Here is an 18,374-nt window from a genome sequence, read left to right on the forward strand (position 1 = left end):
TTACTCGGGCACATAAACCGCCCTGAAAGGCAGGCTTTGCTTGGGAGCTAATAAATAAGCCCCCGAGCCACAGCCTGGGTAAGACCTTGAAAAATGGCATCACCATCTATGGGGAGTTGTGAACCCTGCAAAAAAGCAGCTCATTGTATTTCCAGAAAAAGAGTTTTGTTTAAAAAAAAAATAATGATGATGAATAAAAATCACCCAGGCGTCTGTCTGTGTGGAAAAAGCAGTCGGGGCTGAGAGTCCAGGGCTGGCGCGTGGCTGCAGTCACCTTCCTGTGTAGGTTTTATGTAAGAGGCATTATTTGCGGAAACACAGGAGACAGTTTTGAAGAATTCCCCTCGCTCCCCATCTCCCCAGGTGGGGTTCCATCCTGAGTGTGACGCTGCATGAGCCGCTTGGACACTGAACGGAAGGTGGTCCCCTCCAGGCAGGGTACCCTCGGTGGGGGGCTGAGATGAAGCCTCAGCAATAAAGATCATGTTTTTCAGAAAGAAAGAGGAAGGGGGGGTAGGACACTGTCAGGAGGCGCCCCCTAGCGGTGTGCAGGCTGCACGCTGAGCAGGCACTCTAGGCCCCACTTGGGGTGCTTTAAGGAGGGCTCTGGACCGCGGCCCCGGGAACGTGGGCCGGCAAAGGGCGGCGCGCCCGGAGACAAGGGCTCGTTTCTGCCCCTCGGACCTGCTGGCTGTGGGGCTCTGAGCGCCCCTGGAGCCCAGTCTCCCCGGATTCAAAGTGCCTTTTCTCTAACGGGTGGCGTCCTCAGAGCAGAACCCGGGGAACCCTGACCTCGGGCAGCCCAGGTGGTTTCCTGGGGCGGCCGCCTCGGGCCTCTGCGGCGGCGCTCCGGTCCCGCCAGCCTCCCCTCCCCGTGGCAGCCGAGGCGCTGGGCCCGGGAGCCCGGAGCCTCCTGGGGATGCGAACGCAGCCCGGCCGGCCGGGGGCGCAGGACCCACCCGCGGCGCGGCCCGGCCGCCCAGTGCGCGGGGCTGGCTCCACCCGCCGCGTCGTTAAAAATGCCTCCGGCGGGGGGGGGTCGCTGGCAGACTCCCGGGGTCTCGGTTTTTTTCTTTCTGTTTGAAATCACCGCATCGCACCCCCCGTGTTTACCCGGCGGGGAGGGGGCGGGACCAGACCCAGCGCCCGGCGCCCGCCTGGGTCTCACAGTCCGGCCCCGGGCTGCGGCGTGTCCGCGCGGCCGGCGGCGGGGGCGGTTCGCCGGGCCGTTTCCTGCGCCCTCCGCGCGCCACTCCCAAACTTTTCCTTCCTGCGCCCGCCCGCCCGCCCGGCCGGCAGGTTGACGCGCCTGGATGCCGGGCTCGCGGCGCGGGGCTGGGCGCGCTCCCGCGGAGCCGGCGCCGCAGAGGCCCCCGGGCTGCGCTCGGTTTTCGCAGGTACAAGTTGGGGGCCGGGCGCGGGGGTGGCGCGGGGCGGGTCGGGGGGAGGCGTCTGGTTCCGGGCTCCCGCGCCCCGCAGCGTGCCCGCCCCGCAGCGCCGGCGGCGGCCCGGCCGCGCTGGGCGGAGGGCGTCCCGGGCGGCGGAGGCCGTGCGCAGCCTCAATCCCCGCGGCGCTCCCGGCGCGCTGGTGGCGGCGGCGGCGGCCCCGGCAGACAATGAACTTGCGAGCGCGCCGAGCCGAGGCCGGTCTGGGCCCGGTGCTGCTCCGCGGCCCGGTCTCCACGAGGCTCCCGCGGTCCCCAGGAAGGCCGTGCCCTCGCCGCCGGTCCTGGCGGTGCGATGGCAGCCCCGCGCGCCCGGCGCCCACGGGAAGGGCTGGCCGGCGGCTGCGCCGGGGCCCGCACGCCCTCTCCCTGCCGGAGTGGAAGCCGCCGGAGCCGGGGGACCGGGGACCTGGCGCCGGGGAGGTGGCGCTGTGGACAGCCCGAGGCCTGCGGGGGGCGCACGCCGCGGGGCGATCCCGGGTCGGCTGACCCAAAACAGACGGTCCCGGGCGTAGCGCCACCCGCTCGGGAGGCTGCAGGCGGAAGGCGGACGGACACACAGCCCGGTGAGCGCGGGGGTGGGGGCGGTGGGGCTGGGGGCGGGGTTCCCTGGCCGGGCGCTCTGCTCCGCCGCGCACTTCGGGGAAGTTTCGGGCGCCGGCGAGGCCGGTAGGTGGGCACCGGCCACTCGCCCCGCTCTGGCTCGGAGCCACCCCTCGACCCCCGACTCCGGTGTCGCGGCTGCTCTAGGCGGAGGGGGCGTGTGGGGGCGGGGGGCGGGGGGTCCGGGGGTGGGGACCGCGGGGCGGGCCTGGGCGGAGACGGGGGCGTGGCCAGGCCCGAGCGGCCTGAACTTTTGCTCTCGGCGCCGCCCCCTCCCTCCGCCTCCGCCTCCGCCTCCGCCTCCGCCTCCTCCCCGCGCCCAGCCGCGGCCGCCCGGTGGCGAGGCTCCGGAGTTGCCGGCACTTCTCGGCGGCGGCTCGGGGTCCCCGACGAGCCGAGCGGCAGGTCAGAGTGGCGCGGCGGGGGTTGGGGGGGCGGCGGGCCGTGGGGAGCCGGGGGGGCGGTTGCCGCGGCGCGGGGCAACGCTGCGGTCGTGATGGAGCGCGAGTCTGCTGGGCTGTGCGCGCGGGTGGAGAGGACGGTGACCGTGGGAGGATGGGGGGGCGGGGGGCGGTCCTTGGCGCCCTGGGAGCCCCTGGGGTCGCGGGATGGAGGCGCCCGCGCCCGGGAGCCTTGCGCGTGGGGAAATGAATGCGGAGCCGCGGAAGCGCCTGCCGACTCCTCCGGGCGCACGGATGGGATCGGCCGCGCGGGCACGCGTGTGCGTGTCAGGATTCGGAGCCGCGGGTGCTGGGCGCGGCTGCCCTGCCGCCCGGCGCGGTCCGGGGTGCCCAGGTGCCCGCGGCCCCCGTCGGCCCAGGGCGGCCCGCGCGGCCGGAGCGCCGGTGCTGAAGGCGCACGACGGGGCCGGGCTGCCGGCCTCGGGGGAGGAGGAGGCGGAGGCGGAGGCGGGAGGCGGGCTGAGACCCGCTCCTGGGGCTCCCGTGTCCCCGGGCCCGGCCTTGGCTGGGTTCACGGTGGGTGCGTTAAGGGCCCGGAGCTTTCCGGATGAGGTTGGATCTCGGGGCGCTGGAGGCTGAGCAGAGGGGCCCCCCCGCCTGGGCCCCCCAACCCCATTGCAAAACCAGGAGCCCTCCCTCCCGGCGGGCACTTGATGGCCATAGTTTTACACACGGTGTCGGAGCAGGACGTGTGATGGATCCACAGCAGATCAAGGTGGTTGTGTGTAAGGGCATCGGAATAAACACGCTGGGTGCACGAGGCCGTTTTTACCAAGAAAGTTTTTCTAATCGTCCTGAACGAGTGGCAGGTAGTCTTTTTTATTTTAAATATATTTTTTATTGATTTCAGAGAGGAAGGGAGAGGGAGAGAGAGAAACATCAACGATGAGAGAGAATCATGGATGGGCTGCCTCCTGCACGCCCCCTGCTGGGGATGGAGCTGCACCCCCGGGAATGTGCCCTGGCCGGGAATCAAACCACTGGTTCACAGGTCAGTGCTCAACCACTGAGCCACCTGGCCGGGCGAGCCCCAGGCCCTTTGAACCTGCACCACCAGCCGCTTTGGGTTGGTGCTGGTTTATGGTGAGGCCGTGGCCATGCAGGGCCTGACCGGCACCAGGGGGACGGGGCGTGGAGGCTGGGGCTGCCCTGACGGGTGAGCCCGGGACGCCCCCTAGAGAAGGCAGCGTGGACTCGGCTCCAGCCGTGGGGGAGGAAACGGCCTAGACAGGTCTTGTTAATGTTCCAGAGAATTCTCAAGCCTGGAATGAAGTGTGGGCTCGGATTCTAGAAGCCGAGCAGAGGGGGGGGGGGGGCCTGCCGGAGGTGGGAGCTTGGCGTCAGCCCGGTGTTTGTTTACTGGGGAGAGCGCCCCACGTCAGAGATGTGGCAGGGTCACCCCCCCCCCCCCCAGGTGCTTCAGCCCAGGTGCCCGGGAGGAGGAGCAAAGGTGTGGTGTGAGTTGGGCCAACAGGTGTTTGTAAGTTGGGGCGTCGGGGGGGAAGCCGGTTGACCACAAAACTGCTGCCGCTTGTGGGTTCCCGCTGGCTCCCAGCTGCCTGTGCCGGCCGGTCACAGGTGCCCCGGGTCTCGGTCGGAGTTTGGGGGGCCCTCGGAGATCCCAGAGCGCAGCTCTGAGGGCAGGCAGAGAGAGAGCGGAGGAGGAGGGAGTGGGTGGGGTGAGTGACAATCACGGCTTCGGGGGAGGCGGGCGTGACCCAGAGTGGAAGTGGGGGTGGCGGCAGTGGCAAGCGTTCCCGGTCTGCCGGTTGCGAAAGGGCCGGGGAGGAAACGCGGGCGCGTCTTGCATCAGCAGCAGCGGCTCTGCCGTGAGACTGTCCCCCCGGGGCGGGCGGCCAGGTGCGTGGGGGCAGCACGCTGGGTGGGGGGGGGGGGGGCGGCACTCAGCAGGGGGAGCGGGAACTGGAGCATCAGAGTTACATAATGCTGCTGCCGCGGCTCGGCCTGGAGGTGCGTGGAGCCCGGCTGGCGTGTTCGAGCCCACCCCGCAGCCTGGCCTCGGAGCGGCCTCCTGAGCACACGCTAGCACCTGCCACGCGCTCGGAGCCGGGCCTGGCGTCGGGGTGCTCAGCACACAGGGCTCTGTGGTTCCCTGGAATGCTCAGAACCAGGGCTGGGGTGTCTCTGAGCCCCTGAACTTGCACGTGCAGTTTTCATGGATGTTTCTCGGGTGGGGTGGGATGCATGACGTCTGCATGTTCTCCCTCACCGGGCGGCGCGGACTCCGTCAGGCCCGGACCCGCAGCACCTGGTTGCTTCACTCGCTGGGCTGTTTCTCCATCTGGGCAGAGGGCTGGGCACACAGCTGCGCTCGAGGCCCTCGGCGGGCGCTGCGGAGGGCTGGGGTCTGGCTGGGTCAGGCTGGGTCAGGCTGGGGTCAGGTTGGGTCAGGCTGGGGTCAGGTTGGGTCAGGCTGGGGTCAGGCTAGGTCAGGCTGGGGTCAGGCTGGGTCAGGCTGGGGTCAGGCTAGGTCAGGCTGGGGTCAGGTTGGGTCTGACTGGGGTCAGGCTGGGTCAGGCTGGGGTCAGGCTGGGGCCTGGCTGGGGTCAGGCTGGGTCAGGCTGGGGTCTGGCTGGGTCAGGCTGGGGCCTGGCTGGGGTCAGGCTGGGGTCAGGCTGGGTTGGGCTGGGGTCTGGCTGGGGTCAGGCTGGGTCAGGCTGGGGTCAGGCTGGGGTCAGGCTGGGTCAGGCTGGGGTCTGGCGGGGTCAGGCTGGGGTCAGGTTGGGTCGGACTGGGGTCAGGCTGGGTCAGGCTGGGGTCAGGCTGGGGCCTGGCTGGGGTCAGGCTGGGGTCAGGCTGGGTCAGGCGGGGTCTGGCTAGGGTCTGGCCGGCTGCGTTCCCGCGGATGAACTCGGGCAGAGGCCGGCGGGGGCTGTTGCTGGAAGTGTGCGAGTGGCTTTGGAAGGTCACCTGGAGCCCGGAGCAGGCTGTGCGTGACACCTGCGTTAGGTTCCTAGCACGCATCCCGGTGGAGGCCTCGGCGGGCGGGCGCTCGCTCGGAAGGAAGCCGGCGGCGGAGCCTCAAAAGCAGAGGTGTGTCCCAGGGGAATCTTGGCCGCTTTCCAGAGTCGTGTTTGTGATGAAAATACGGAACCGGCAGCCTTGCCGCCCAGGTGCCGGCAGACGCCCCGCGTGGGGAGTCCCAGGCCCAGCCGGCGCCTGCTGTGCCCACGCTGCGCGGGACCGGGGCTCACGGCTTCTCTTGACGTGGAAGGTGCGCCCGCGGGTCCGCTGCTCCCTGCGGCCTCGGAGGGGGAAGGGCCATGCGAGGGGGTGGCCCCCCCAGGCCACCCTGGGTGCTGGGCACCTGCCCGGAGGTTGGGCCCTGCGTTTGGGGGTCTGAGAGGTCTCACCCCTCGTCGCCTGAGGCCTGGAAGCGCTGTCCGCCCGCCTGGGGCTGCGGACGCCTGGCGCCGATGGAGGTGGGTGAGGCCGCACCTGCCCGTTATGTGTGCCGCCCCCGGGTGTGGTCAGCCCGGGGCTGAGTCCCCGTGGAGGCCAGCAGCGGGGGAGGCGAGCGTGGAGCCCTCCTGTTCTTTCAAAAGCCCATTTCTGCTGCACCAAGGGTGCCCGGGACTTTGTGGGTTCCTGGGGGTGCACCCAGAGGACAGGGAGAGGTCCCCCATGGGTGCAGGCGAGTTCACGCTCGTCACTAAGTGTCCGGAGGCGTCCAGCGCTGAACGGGATGACCTGGGATTTCCTGGCGTTTGGTTTCTGGGCGAGGAAAAGGTAGAGACCACAGCTTTTTGTGTCCTGAGCGTCTTGGGGGGGGGGGGGAAGGGGGGGGATAGCATGGACCTGGGGTGAGGGTTCAGGAATCCGAGCAGGAGCCACCTGCCCGGGGAAGTGGGCCTGGGGGTCCTCCTGGCGGGAGAGCCAGCTCGTCTCCAGGGTCCGTGCGTCTCGTGTGGAACGTGTTTGCATTAAAGGCGTGAAGCGTGGCCGGGCGTGCACTTGCCGGGACCGTCACGTCCAGGCCCCAGGCCAGACCCCGAGTCTGGGGAGGGACATTTCCTCTGGTCTGTGACCCTGCTCACATGGGGGCGGGGTCTCAGGGTTAGGAGAGCAGGGTTCCCCCGGGGAATGTGTTGCCCCCCACACACTTCTCACCTGCAGCCACGTCGGAGGGCGAGGCATTGGCCGAGGCCCCCCGGGACCTTGGGCTCCCCGCCCTCCGTTCCCTGGACCCCGAATTGCAGACTTGTGTTGCTTTAGGAAGGTGCTGAGGAGAACGGGGGTGGTGTCCTCTCTGTGGCCTGGGTGGGGGTGGGGAGCAGGGAATCTGGGTTTCTGGTTGCGGGCTAAACTCCGAGGCCTCTGGGGTGTCTTCCTCCCTCAGCGTCTCGGGAGCAGCTGACCCCAAACTTTCCCAAGAAGAACAGCCGGTCTGTCAGACACGCGATGGCGGCAGGTCTCCCACCGCTCTGGCCGCCACCTCAGCTTGGAGGGAGGCTCGGGGCTGCGGTGGGGCTGGGCCAGGCATTGCAGGGGTGTGTGTCTGAGTGAGTATGAGTGTGCGAGTGTGTGAGTGTGTGTGTGAGAATATGTGTGTGTGTGTGAGAGTGTGTGTGTGTGAGAGAATATGTGTGTGTGTGAGAATATGTGTGTGAGTGTGAGTATGTGAGTGTGTGTGTGTGTGAGAGTGTGTGAGAATGTTTGTGTGTGTGAGTGTACGTGTGTGTGAGTGTGTGTGTGTGTGAGAGAATATGTGTGAGTGTGTGTGAGTGTGTGTACGTGTGTGTGAGTGTGTGTGTGTGAGAGAATATGTGTGAATGTGTGTGAGTGTGTGTGAGTGTGTGTGAGTGTGTGTGTGAGTGTGAGAATGTGAGTATGTGAGTGTGTGTATGTGTGTGAGTGTGTGTGAGAATATATGTGTGTGAGTGTATGTGTGTGTATGTATGTGAGTGTGTGTGAGCTGTTCTCGAAATGCTCGGTGGCAGCTCTCGACAGGAACCCTCTCCCCCCCGAGTCTCGGCCCGTGGTCTGTGGGGAGGGCCCCCCTGGTTGGGGCAGCCCACAGGCCCGCGTTCCCCACCTGCAGCCTCCCGTCACCACGGGCTGGGGCAGGTGGCACAGCGGCAGTGGGTCCGGCAGTGCCCAGTCCTCGCCGTGGCCCTGGCTGGCTGTCCCTGCTTTGCCCGCACCGGCCCGGGGCCACTCCTCCCTGCCCCCTGCGGCGCTGGCCCCCGCGGCCGGGCGTGCGGCTGGGCTAAGGCGGGACCCCGTTGGGCCGTCCTGTGCCCCCTCAGCGCACGTTCCGTCCCCGGAGGAGGCTTTGCCGGGGAGACGTGGCTCAGAAACGGCGTGTCCTCGGCGAGGCCCCACTTCCTGTGCGCCAGGGGTTCTTGAACTTCAGCGTTAGCCTGGCCCTCGGTGATGGGACCCTTCTGGCTGTCACCGTCCCAGTGAAGACTGTTCCCGGAAGCCGCGCAGCCCACGCCAAGGCCGCTGCTCTCACGCCCGGGGACAGCGGCTGAGGACGCCGAAGCTGCAGGAGAGTTGCAGCGGGGACGCTTGAGCGATGAGCGGGGGGATGGGGGTAGGTGGGGGCGGCGGGGGGGCGCGGACAGCTCCGTCTTCCCGACTCCGGAAAGCCCTCCCGGCCCCTGTGCAGCGGCTCCGGGAGAAGCCGGGTGGGAGCCGAGGCGTGGGGCCTCCTCAGAACCCTTCCAGCCAAAAAAAATGCATCTGCGGGCGCTGCCGGGTGCCGGTCCCGGGCCTTTGAAGGGGCACAGTCTGGCTCAGAGGGTAAAACTGATGCATTAAAAGGAGATGAGGCCCCGGTTGCCATTTGGGCGGCAGGAAAGGAATTCGCTTTGGCTGTTGAAACGGGAACCCAGCAACAGGGAGCGCAGGCCCCTCGAGTGCCGTTCTGTTCTCCTGGGCTCGGAGCGGATCGGCCCACGGGAACCAGCTTCGTGCCTGCCGCCCGCTGGGAAGCCGCAGAGCTGTTCAGAGGGTCTGTGTGTGTGTGTGCATGTGTGAGTGTGTGTGTGAGCGTGCATGTGTGTGAGTGTTGGTGTGTATGAGTGAGTGTGACAAAATTCTCACCTGATTTACTTTTTTTCATCTGATTTGTTATTTTAAAATCCTGGATCAGACCTTTTGCCCATTGAACCCATTCTCTTTATTTATTTGTTTTTAATTTAAGTTTATCTTTATTGTGGAAAGCATTACGGATGTCCCTTTGTTTTTTCCCATGAACCCTGTCCACCCTGCAGCCGGCCCTCCCCGCACTGTAGTCTGTGTCCATGGGTGATGCACGCATGCATGTAAGTTCCCCAGCTTCCCGCTCCACCCTGCCTTACCCCTGAAACCCGTCGGTCTGTGCCATGCTTCTGTGCCAGCCTTTCTCTTCACAAACAGCTTCATTGAGCTGTCACTCACACAGCCACTCCGCCCATTGAAAGGGTGCCCGTCAGTGGCTTTTGTATTTTCACAGACGTGAACACAACCGGAACCGCCTTCCCGGTGAGACCGTGTCCTCAGGTCAGACAGGAAGCCTGTGGCCCTCAGCCCTCAGCCCCTCGTGACCCCCCCAGCCCCCCAGCCCCCCAGCCCTAGGCGGCGGGAAGTGCACTTCCTCTCCCCTCTCCGCCGGAGTTCACACGACCCAGGCTGCCAGCAGGTGCTTCCGTGGGCCCGGCTTCCTTCCCTCGGCGCGTTCCCACGGCTCCTCCACGCGGCGATCCGTGTGGCACGCCATCCTCCTCCGGCCAGGTGCCGTGTTGTGTGTGGACGGGCACGTTCTCTCTGTCTGTTGGTGCTCCCTCTCCGGCTCCTGTGAGAGAAGCCGCTGCCGAGCTCCCGGGCGGGCGTTTCCCTGGGCCCCGCCTCTGTGCCCCGCTCTGTGCCCCGCCTCTGTGCCCCGCTCTGTGCCCCGCCTCTGTGCCCCGCCTCTGTGCCCCGCTCTGGGCCCCGCTCTGGGCCCCGCCTCTGGGCCCCGCTCTGGGCCCCGCCTCTGTGCCCCGCCTCTGTGCCCCGCTCTGTGCCCCGCTCTGGGCCCCGCCTCTGGGCCCCGCCTCTGGGCCCCGCTCTGTGCCCCGCTCTGTGCCCCGCCTCTGTGCCCCGCTCTGTGTCCCGCTCTGTGCCCCGCTCTGTGCCCCGCTCTGTGTCCCGCTCTGTGCCCCGCTCTGTGCCCCGCTCTGTGTCCCGCTCTGTGCCCCGCTCTGTGCCCCGCCTCTGTGCCCCGCTCTGTGCCCCGCTCTGTGCCCCGCTCTGTGTCCCGCTCTGTGCCCCGCTCTGTGCCCCGCCTCTGTGCCCCGCTCTGTGCCCCGCCTCTGTGCCCCGCTCTGTGCCCCGCTCTGTGTCCCGCTCTGTGCCCCGCTCTGTGCCCCGCTCTGTGCCCCGCTCTGTGTCCCGCTCTGTGCCCCGCTCTGTGTCCCGCTCTGTGCCCCGCTCTGTGCCCCGCTCTGTGCCCCGCTCTGTGTCCCGCTCTGTGCCCCGCTCTGTGCCCCGCTCTGTGCCCCGCTCTGTGCCCCGCTCTGTGTCCCGCTCTGTGCCCCGCCTCTGCCCAGGCTCTGTGCCCCGCTCTGTGCCCCGCTCTGTGCCCCGCCTCTGTGCCCCGCTCTGTGCCCCGCTCTGTGTCCCGCTCTGTGCCCCGCTCTGTGCCCCGCTCTGTGCCCCGCCTCTGTGCCCCGCCTCTGTGCCCCGCTCTGTGCCCCACTCTGTGCCCCGCTCTGTGCCCCGCTCTGTGTCCCGCTCTGTGCCCCGCTCTGTGCCCCGCCTCTGTGCCCCGCTCTGTGCCCCGCTCTGTGCCCCGCTCTGTGCCCCGCCTCTGTGCCCCGCTCTGTGCCCCGCCTCTGCCCAGGCTCTGGCTGAGGAGACCCCGTTTCCTTGCTCTTCGGAACAAGGTCGATGCGCTTTCTCCCACGCCCTCTCTCTGGGCCCGGAGAAGGCTGGATTCTCAGACGGCGTTCCGCTGCCCCTCCGAATTCTATGCATCCTAGAGCTCGGATAGGCCTTCGGGGAAACGTAGCCCAGCCCCACTACAAAGGGGGGAGACTGAGGCCCAGAGAGGCCACACGGAGCCAGGATTGGATTCGGGTCCTCGGGTCAGTCCAGTTACCCTGCATGTGCTCCCTGATGAGCTCTGAGTAAACCCCGGTCCCCCTGAGGGGCTCAGGCGGTAAGACGGCTGGCTGGGTGCACCGATACAGAGGCTGGCCGGGTGCACAGATGCAGAGGGAGGCCGGGTGCACAGATACAGAGGCTGGGTGTACAGATACAGAGGCCGGGTGCACAGATACAGAGGCCGGGTGCACAGATACAGAGGCCGGGTGTACAGATACAGAGGCTGGGTGTACAGATACAGAGGGAGGCCGGGTGTACAGATACAGAGGCCGGGTGCACAGATACAGAGGGAGGCCGGGTGTACAGATACAGAGGCCGGGTGTACAGATACAGATGCAGAGGCCGGGTGTACAGATGCAGAGGCCGGGTGTACAGATACAGAGGGAGGCTCGGTGTACAGATAGAGAGGCCGGGTGCACAGATACAGAGGGAGGCCGGGTGTACAGATACAGAGGGAGGCCGGGTATACAGATACAGAGGCCGGGTGTACAGATACAGAGGCCGGGTGTACAGATACAGAGGGAGGCTGGGCGTACAGATGCTGTGGCTGGCTGGTTTGGTTTGATGGGATTATGCTCCGGTATATTTTAATTAAACCACCTACACACCGATTTCTTAAAGATGCAAACTCCCCACGCACCCATGCCCACTCGGGGCCGCGATGCTTTAATAACCAGAGGGCGTCACGTGGGGGCTGCTCGCGGTCAGCCTCCCAGGCGCATCCGTCCTGAGATGCCCCGGAACGCGCCGCGAGGGCCTCGTCAGCCAGGACTTGATTGATTTTGCAGTGTCCACCACGAAGGGCAGCGGACGCTTGCTCGCTAATGGTGTGGAAGCCGCAGGGTGCTGGGGACGGTCGTAAAGACCAAGGGAGCAGGCGCTCCTGGGGGCGGGGCCTGGTGTCCCGTCCGGGCTGTGCGATGAACCATCCCGCGTCCCAGGCAGAGACTCTCCCGTCGGAAGGGCCGGGAGAGCGTTAGGGCCCGTCAGGTTGTAAAATTCACAGGAGGGGCCTGCGCTGAGCGCGGCCGGGGTGAGCGTGTCATCCATGAACGTGATACGTGAGAGGGCCCGTGGCTTTGCTCAGCGGGCCGAGCTGGTCAGAGAGGATGCCGTGTGGACCGCGGGCTGACGGACGGGCTCCCGTGCAGCCTGGAGGGTGCGGGTTCGCAAAGGCTCCTGGGAAGGACCCCCCTCTCCCCCCGGCACGTGCCCTTGACCGGGAATCGAACCCTGACCTCCTGGTTCATAGGTCGAGGCTCAACCGCTGAGCCACGCCGGCCGGGCTCTCTGTCTCCTTCTTAAACTGTAAAGTCAGTGCTCGTGGCCATTCCCAGGGAGAAGCATCCTGGGCATTTGTTCCTAATCACTCATTTTTTTGCTCGAGGTTTTACAACAGCAAAAAGGAGGGAAACTTCAGAAAAACTGAGTCAGCCCAGGGCGGTCCGGCCAGGCCGTAACTGTGTCCTCGGAACGTGAAAATGACCCGGTCGCTGTGTCACCGCTCAGCTTTCTCCTTTCTGCCGGGTCAGGGGAGGGGGGGGGGGTGGTCTCAGGAGGCATGCAGGGCATGCCAGCAGGTCTGGGCGTGGGGTGTGAGTCCGACCGTCGCCTGCAAGCTAAAGAGGTTCTAGAAACTTCTGTCCACCCCCCTCCCCCGCCCCCGCTGCTGGAAAGAGCTGGCCGACACCCCTTGCAGCCCTGGCGCCCGGTGATGCCGTGGGTAATTGTTTAATCCCAAAGTCTCTTTTCCCCACCCGTAAAACCAGTAAAACCCTTACATGGATTAAGTAGAGGAACTCATTTGATTACGTGGGTAATTGGTATCTCCTCTTCCGAAGTGCGGAGGAGCGGAAGGAAGCGGGGGGGGGGGGGGGGGGGACCAAAAACTAAAATTAAAAAGAAGGAAGGAAGGAGGAAGGAGAGAGGCCATTTGGATGTGTAGCTGCCGGTGAACACTTGATGTTTTTGGAGCAGTTCCAGATTTCCTTTACCGGAGAGAAAGGAAAAGCAGCCGGAGGGCAGAGGACTTCTCCCTTCCTTCGGCCCTGAAGTCAGTCCTGAAACACTGGGCTGAGCGAGCGCCTTGTGGGTACACAATGCAATATTCAGATGATGGGTCTGTCACGGAATTGTCACTGGAAACCTATACAATTTTATGAACCAGTGTCACCCCAATAAATTTAATTAAAGTAAAAGGTTACCAAAGGAAAAAAAACAACAACAGAAAACAAAAACGGGTAAAAACAAAACGAAATGGGAATAACAGAACTTCTGGCCACAGATAAGAACCCTGTAATTAACCGAGACGCGGCGTGTTGGTGTTTTCTTAAGTGGGAAAGCGCACCCCGGAAGGAAGGCAGAAGGTGCATCCCGGGGCCTGGGGGTGGGAGGGGCCTTGGGGGGCAGGGGCTCTCGGGGGTGTCAGGAGCCCGGGCCAGCCCAGCAGAGTCCCCCGTGGAGCCGGGCCAGCACCACGGCCGCAGGCGCCATCGGTACCAGGACATGGGTTCTGAGTGACACGGGAAGGAACTAACCCTAGAGAGGCAGAATCCAAAAACCTGCAGAATTCCAAATTCTATTTCCTGGGGACTCTCTGTTGGTGACGGCGCTGGAGTGGGACGCGGCTGCTGGTCTCCGGCCTGCCTTTCTCATGTCCTTCCTCCGGGAAATGTCTGCAGCCTTCGCCGAGGTCACGGCGGAGGCGGGTCCCGCAGGCCCACGGCCAGGTGGGAGGGGGCGGGGGGGACAGAGAGGGGCCTGACCTGGGCTTTCGGGGGGCTGGGCTGCCACCTGAGGGTGAGCTGGAGTTCCGGGGTCCAGCCGGCCGGGGGTGCTGGGGAGGCAGCTGGACGCACAGACAGACAGACATGGAGACACTGGGATAGGCCTGGAGGGCGGAGGCGGCACTGGGCGCGGTTTCATTTTCCCCTTCATCCTCCTGGGATCCTTTAAAAAAAAAAAAAAAAAAAAAAAAAATATATATATATATATATATATATATATATTTACTTTTAAAAAATATATTTCTTTATTGATTTCAGAGGGGAAGGGAAAAGGAGAGATAGAAACATCAATGATGAGAGAGAATCATGGATCGGCTGCCTCCTGCACGACCCCCACTGGGGATTGAGCCTGAAACCCAGGCATGTGCCCTTGGCCAGAATCGAACCTGGGACCCTTGAGTTGGCAGGCTGACGTTCTATCCACTGAGTCAAGTCGGCTAGGGCAAAAAAACCCCACATTTTTATTGATTTCAGAGAGGAAGGGAGAGAGAGAGAAACATCAAGGATGAGAGAGAATCACGGATCGGCTGCCTCCTGCACACCCCACACCGGGGATGGAGCCTGCAACCGGGGCCTGTGCCCTGACTGGGAATCGAACCCTGACCTCCTGGTTCATGGGTTGACGCTCAACCACGGAGCCACGCTGGCCGGGCCCTCCTGCGCTCCTCGATGGGGTTGGCGAATGTCCATTTACAGCCCAGCCCGGCGGCGGACCGGGGCTCAGAGCTTAGGTGGCCGGCCCAGGTCACAGGTCAGTGACCGTGTGTGTCCCCTGGGCTGGTGCCACCCCGTCAGGGTGACTCTGTTTGCTGGCGTGCAGCCCGTGTGTGTGTGTGTGTGTGTGTGTGTGTGTGTGGTGGGGGGGGGGGGCGGGCTATGAAATAAAACGGTGTTGACACGTATTCCGACCGGCGGCGTCTGGGCAGGCACCCTGCCCCTGGCAGTCGAGCGGCCGCTGAGGTCTGCGTCGGGGTCCCAGACACCTGCGGGCCGTTGTTCGCGGCCGTTTGAACTTGGGAGCCTCGTGTCTACGCACGGCCCCTCCCTCCGCCGTCCGGAAGGACATGGGGCCGGGCGTCTCCGCGGCTCGCCACCTTCCCACTCTTCCTGACTCACGCCAACGGGCGGGAGGGGACCCACGTGGGGACAGGGCCGCCTGCTCCTTCGGGCCCCCACGCGGGCTCCGTGCGCAGTCACGTCTTCCCGCTCGCTTCCCTGCGCGTGGAGAAGTGGGACGGCCGCTGGAGTCCCCTCCTCTGTGGTCGGATGTGCCGGAGCCCAGCGGCCCCTCGTCTGAGAAGGTCCCCTCTGCCGGGCGCTCAGGGTCCGCCGGGGCAGCCGTCGGAGCCCCCACAGCACGCGCAGAGTAAGGACCGAAGGGACCGCGTCCGTGGGCCCTTGCGACCTGTGGACGGGGCGACGGCCTGCTGGGGGGGGGAGAGGCGAGGGTCCAGGTGGGGAGGGTTTGCTGAGGCCATGCAGCCGCCTCCGGGGCCTGTAGATGCCCGGCCAGCCCTCCCTCCTGCGCTGTCCTGGGGGAGGCGGGGCGCGGCCTGGAGTCCCCGCGTCAGTTCCCCGTCTGTGGAATGGGGTGCTGACCCTGCGTTCCGCTGAGATGGCCGTGGTGTATCACCAGCACAGCCGACGGGGCGCTCAGCCCGGTGTCTGTCACTCGGTGGCCCGAGCCCTGCCCTGGGCTCTGCCGGTCGTTCGCGTCTCCCCTCGTTAATCCCCCCTCGTTAACGTAGAAACGATCAGTGGGCAGCCCCCCCCCCCCCGCCCCCGGGCCAGGCACAGCGGCACCCGGGCCTGAGCGGGAGGCCTGGTGCCGAGGGTCTGAGTGAAGGGTGGGGCGTCAGGGACCCTGCCCGTGTAGACGGTTTGAGGCTCGGCGCCCCAGGTCGAGAAGGCGAGGGAAGGGGGTGCCTGCGTCTCCTCCGTGGGCTCCCCGGGCTCCCGGTCCCGTGTCTGTGGGGGAGACAGCAGCTCTGTCCCCAAAGGGACTCCCGAGGGGTGGGGTGCGGGCTGGACGGCTGGACCCTGCGCCAGGCCAGCGACGGGTGCAGGTTGGATGGGCCATTGGTGTTCTGTCCGTCACGTAAAGTAACACCCCGAGCTCCACGGGTCCCCGCGCTGGGCCAACCAGGAAGAGCCTGCTGGCCGGCAGGTTGGGACCCCGGTTCCAGACGAAGCCCGGAGGAGGCGGCTCATCGCCAGGAAGGAGAGAGCCGGCTGCGCCCGAAGGCGCCGGCTTCAGGAAGGGCTTGCTCCAGGGGAGGAAGGAGTTACAGGATCGGGAGAGGAAGGAGCCAGGCCTCTTCCCGGGAGGGGCGTGGGTCAGCTGTCGGACCACGAAGCGGAGCAGCTGGGGTTGTCACAACGCGTTTTGCCGGAAAAGCACCGGGTGAGCCGTGGGCAGGTCTGTCTCGCCGTGGGGACAGCGGCCACCTGGCGGGAGCATCCGTTTCCGGGCCGGCGGCGGTCAGGGCGGGGATTCAGCCGGCGCCCTGGGTCTGCGGGTGAAGGGCCCGCAGTTCGCGTGCTCATGCGAACACGCTCTCCGGAACTCCTGCGTGGAGAACGCTGGTCTGACGGCCGCGCCCACTGCTGGTGGGGGAGCCCGTCGGTCAGGCTCCCGTCACAGACTCCCCGGGACTCAGGAGCCACCGCTGGCCACGGCTCGCGTGTGCGCAGGGATCGGCGGCCCAGGCCGTGTCTCTCCCCGTCCCGGCCGCGCCGCCGCCCTTCGTTCCCTCCCGTGGCGACGGCAAAGGGGCCGGGCGGGCGACAGTCCTCACTGCCCGGGCCGGGGCTGGCGTGTGGGGCCGGGGCTGGCGTGTGGGGCCGGGACCGGCGTGGGGGGCTGGGACCGGCGTGTGGGGCTGGGGCCGGCGTGTGGTCGCCCCTGCTGCGTCCTGTGCGCCAAGCGAGTCTCCGAATTCAGCGCGAGGGGCTGGGGGCGGGAAAGCGTACCCCATGCCTTCAGCTGGAGGAACGGCGCCGTCACTCGGTGGGGAGGGCTGTGGCTACACGGAGGGTCGCCATGGAAGCAGTCGGCAGTCTGCACTCAGTAGGACTAGACTCGCCCTGGCCAGTGTGGCTGAGTGGACGGAGTGTCGGCCTACGGACTGAAGGGTCCCGGGTTCGATTCCCGGTCAGGGCACAGGCCCGGGTTGCGGGCTTCATCCCCAGTAGGGGGCGTGCAGGAGGCAGCCGATCCAGGATTCTCATCATTGATGTTTCTCTCCCTCTCCCTCTCCCTCTCCCTTCCTCTCAGAAATCAATAAAAATATATTTAAAACACAGTGCTAGGCTGCTGCTTAGCAAGCCCTCAGCTGTGGGCCAGGCTGTGTGTGCGAGGAGCTAACTCGTATTCCGATGGACGGACGCTCTTCCAAACGCTTCGCACGCGCTGGCGCACGTACGCCCACAGCAGTGCGGCCGGGGGTCTCGGGATTATTCCCACTCACATCCAAGGAACGGGGGAGGGAGGGTGAGCAACTGCCAAGGTCCCCGCCAGGCGCCGGCCCCGCGCCGAGCTCGTGCAGTGCGGCCTGCTCGTGGTCAGGGACTTCTTTTGCGGATACAGAGCCCCTCACGGACGTGACTTGTCTGTGGTCCCTAAGCAGACACGCCGTCAGCATCCTCGCCCTTGTGACGGCCCCCGGTGTGCTTCCCGCCGCGGCGGGCCAGGGAGTGTCCGTCCACGGGGTAGCTCCGTTCTGTTGATGGACTAGACCTTGGGATCGAAAGCATTCAACTCCAGCTAGAAACTGAACCTGAGGCCCTGGCTGGTGTGGCTCAGTGGATAGAGCGTCGGCCTGCGGACCGAAGGGCCTGGGTTTGATTCCGATCAAGGGCACGTGCCCGGGTTGTGGGCTCGATCCCCAGTAGCGGGTGTGCAGGAGGCAGCTGATTCTCTCACCATTTATGTTTCTCTCTCCCTCTCCCTTCCTCTCTAACATCAATAAAAATATATTTAAAAAAAAAGAGAAGAAACAGAACCTGATGATCTATTGTTTGGGCTGAACCCTCCCTTCCCGACAGCTCTCAGCGGCGCTCTTAGGATGTTGTGGAGCTGAATGGGAACACTGGCCCCTCCTCCGCTCACGGATTGGTATTCCGTGGGAACACGCGTTTCCATGTCCACGGATTGATATTCCGTGGGAACACGCGTTTCCATGTCCACGGCCCAGAGAGGCGTCAGACGGACTGATCAGAGGCGGCTTTGCGTTTCCGTAAAGGTTAACTCAGAGCCATCCATTTCCCCGTTAAAACGGTAACGAGCGATGATGTTGTTCGCCGTCGCCTCCTCTCTGCTCCCGGAGGGCAGGCGCGAATGTCCCGCCTCCACGAAGCGATTCGTGTGAATCCGTCCCGATTGCTTCTCAAGCCGCACACGCCTCTCTTCTGCCGGGTCGGCTTACGGCTGCGGTACTTCAGCACGTGTTTCCTGGGGTGACACGGACGCCCTTATCGGTCTGACGCGGGGGGCATTCGGTTACGGGGCCCGCGGTGGGGTTCCTGGGCTCTCGCTTGCGATTTTGTTATAAATGGTCGCTAATGACGCTGGGGTGCAGAGGTTAATGGGGGGCCTCCCGGCCAGGGGATTGAACGTGTGCTATTTTGGGAGCAGCGATCCGATCTCCCCGGGGGTGGCGGGTTCCCACGGTGGCAGTCTGCGGCCACAGGCGGCATTGAGCCAGGCTGGGAGCAATCGCCTGAAATCTCACGGAAACTTACACCGGGGCGGAGGGCGCACACCGAGCAGGCGCGCCGGGCGGGCCTGTCTGCCCGAGTCCGCTGGCACCGAACACGGGGAGGGCGGGGGCATGCGTGGCTCCGTTTTAAAGCAGGACAGCCGAGTGTCGGGTGTCTGAGGACTGTTTGGGGGTCCCCTGTGGCGTGTGGGAAAGGCCAGGCCAGGGATGGAGTGCCATCCATCTCCCCGCAGTGCGGGCCGTTAACCCGATGTTTCTTCACGG

At 65.5% G+C, this 18,374-nt stretch overlaps 1 protein-coding gene across 7 annotated transcripts in view; it reads left to right on the forward strand.

Moving 5' to 3' along the window:
• Nucleotides 1–1,264: 1,264 nt before the first annotated feature.
• CHST15 (carbohydrate sulfotransferase 15) overlaps nt 1,265–18,374 on the forward strand; it is a 37,622-nt gene continuing 20,512 nt past the window's right edge. For 3 of the 7 annotated variants that reach the window (XR_013814710.1, XM_079793176.1, XM_079793182.1), the window contains exon 1: nt 1,265–1,397. The gene's annotated coding sequence lies outside the window, so the exon portion shown is untranslated. Of the gene's footprint in view, nt 1,398–1,522; nt 2,012–2,352; nt 2,454–15,701; nt 15,809–18,374 lie in introns of those variants that run through there. The other 4 variants (XM_079793180.1, XM_079793177.1, XM_079793179.1 and 1 more) reach the window with 4 other exon arrangements.

This window comes from Cnephaeus nilssonii (assembly GCF_951640355.1).
Source record: "Cnephaeus nilssonii genome assembly, chromosome: 16".
Taxonomy (NCBI): domain Eukaryota; kingdom Metazoa; phylum Chordata; class Mammalia; order Chiroptera; family Vespertilionidae; genus Cnephaeus; species Cnephaeus nilssonii.